General features: G+C 45.7%; 1 non-coding gene across 1 annotated transcript; it reads right to left on the bottom strand.

Moving 5' to 3' along the window:
• Nucleotides 1-458: 458 nt before the first annotated feature.
• On the bottom strand, nucleotides 459-566 carry LOC114234433 (U6 spliceosomal RNA). The gene has a single exon (XR_003620635.2). It is a non-coding gene; the product is annotated as a U6 spliceosomal RNA (small nuclear RNA).
• Nucleotides 567-2,330: the final 1,764 nt, after the last annotated feature.

The following is a 2,330-nucleotide window of genomic DNA, read 5'->3' as shown; positions in this document are numbered from 1 at the left end:
GAGAATTTTAACCCTTCTCTGATTAAGTTGATGCTGGATGTTTTATGCATGTAACGCCACTGAGACCAGAGTTTCTGAATAGCGGTGGGTCCTAACTCACTTCAGAAAACAACACTTATTATCCCCATTTTTCCTGGGCTCCCTCTGAATTCCCTTGTACTAATTCTATCCGTGGCTGCAAGGTAACATTTCCCCCCTTCTTTTTAAAAGCTGAGGCTTGAATATTACCTCCGGGTTGTCTCTCAATCTTTCTCCATCTTCCTTATATTCTGCATCTTTCACTCATTTTTTCCCCCAGCTTCTTGACTTCCTACAGCCCTTTTAACCTCTTGATTGTTGATAGGAAGCAACCATGATGTTCCATACTTCAGTCATGCTTTGCTCTAAGCAAATTCGCTTTAGAAGAATCTAGATGCCTCCCAGTGATAAATCAATGGGCGATTTATTTATTTATTTACTTAACTATGGAACGCCTCGCGGATTTGCGTGTCGTCCTTGCACAGGGGCCAATGCTCATCTCCTCGGTATCGTCCCGATTTTAGTGTGTGTGCTGCCGAAGCGAGCAGGGCGATTTATTTTTATAAAATCATTCCCCGTAGGCTTTCATGGCCAGACACGCGGATGAGTTCATCATATTACTTGATAGACACACATATAATTTGTTCGCTGCTTCTTACAAGCACAGAGCATCTCTCTCCAGGAGAGCTGGCTTTAACGGTTTCTGTGGTTTCATAGCCACTGTGTGAGAGAGGGAGATGCAGAGGGACCTCGGGCAACGGAGGACGAAAGTTGTGGCTGGTCTTGGCATCAGCACTCACCTGGAATATAAATGACAAGATTCTAGACATGCAGGAAAGAGGCACACGTGGCAGACCGACAAGGACGTGGCAAGATCAACAACGCCTGGGCTTCCTTTTTGGAACAAACACACACACAAATGGTCTTTGGTTTGATTTGTTGGGTGAACTTCAGCAAAACAAGAGAAGAATTCAGGAAAGAGGAAAACGGGATTTAAGAGCCAGCAACACTGATCAAGGACAGCAGGTCAAGAGATTGCAGTGTAACAGCTGAGTCATATAACAAGGAGCATTAAATTAAAGTCCCTGCTGAGCTGAAGGCATATGTCTTATCTTCCAACGAGAAAATGGAAAGGCAATTAGAAACTTCCAAAAAAAAAAAAAAAAAAGAGAGAGAGAGAGAGAGAGATGCACTGTTCAAAAAAGTCACGATCTGAAAGTAAAGCAAGCTATAATTTTGAAATGAATTTGAGAACCGACGAAGCAAAAGGAGCAGTTTTTTCTATAGCACCAAGGCCAAGCCTCCTTTAGTCAGGTAATGTGGGGTAAGGGTGGGACTGCCAGATACTCTGAACTGGGGTACAATCATTTTGGATTTTAATAATTGCTAACCACAACTGTTTCCCCATGATGCACTTGGTTGTTTCTTTTCCCATTGACTGCTGTTTGTAGGATAGTTTTGTAGGCGACTTTTAGGTGATGTATTCAAATTATTTACTAATTGCTATGAAATGAGCACCAACCAATTCTAACAAATATTTACTGAGTGCCTACCGTGTGCCCAGTACTATGCTAGGTGCTTGGAATGCAACAGTGAACAAAATAATTCCTGCCCTAGTAGAGCTTATGTTTTAGTGATGCAGACACACAATAAACAATACATCTGATTAATACAGGAAAACAAAAAAAGACAAGAGGGAAGGGAAGGAGAGTTGGGAGGGGGAAGAGGAAGGTAGTAGGGTGGGCTGAAATTTGAATCGGGCAGAGGAGGTCTCATTGAGATGAGAATCCAGCAAAGACTTGATAGAGATGAGGGCATCAGGCAAGGGGATATCTGAGGGCAGAGAGTGGGGGCAGAGCGCCAAACCCTAAGGCTGGAATGAGCCTGGCCTGCTCCCCAGACCGCAGGGAGCCAGAGTGGCTGGAGTGGGGGCTGGACTAGGAGAGGAGCTTAGAGAGATAAGGGGCCTGGTGGACCTGTCAGGAGTGCAGCTCTTATTCTGAGTGCTATCCTGTCCACTGAAGCATTTTAAGTACATAGGGCCAGGGTCTGACTTTCAGGTTAAAATCATCAGCGTGGCTGTTGTCGAGAGAAGACTGGAGGAGGCAAGGGCGGAAGTGGGGGTCTGTTAGGAGGCTAATCCAGGGACTGAACAAGGTGGCTCAGATCCAGGTGATGGGTTCTGAATGTACTTGAAGGTAGAGCCATGGGGGACTTCCTGACCGATGGATGTGGGAGTGAGTGTGAGGAGGGTGAAGGACGACCCTGGGGCTTGAAGGACAGTGCCCGTCAGGAAGGGTCTGGGCCCCTGG

This window comes from Eptesicus fuscus, chromosome 20, assembly GCF_027574615.1.
Source record: "Eptesicus fuscus isolate TK198812 chromosome 20, DD_ASM_mEF_20220401, whole genome shotgun sequence".
Lineage (NCBI taxonomy): Eukaryota > Metazoa > Chordata > Mammalia > Chiroptera > Vespertilionidae > Eptesicus > Eptesicus fuscus.
Note: the sequence above shows the minus strand (reverse complement) of the source record. Positions and strands in the feature narration are given on the sequence as shown.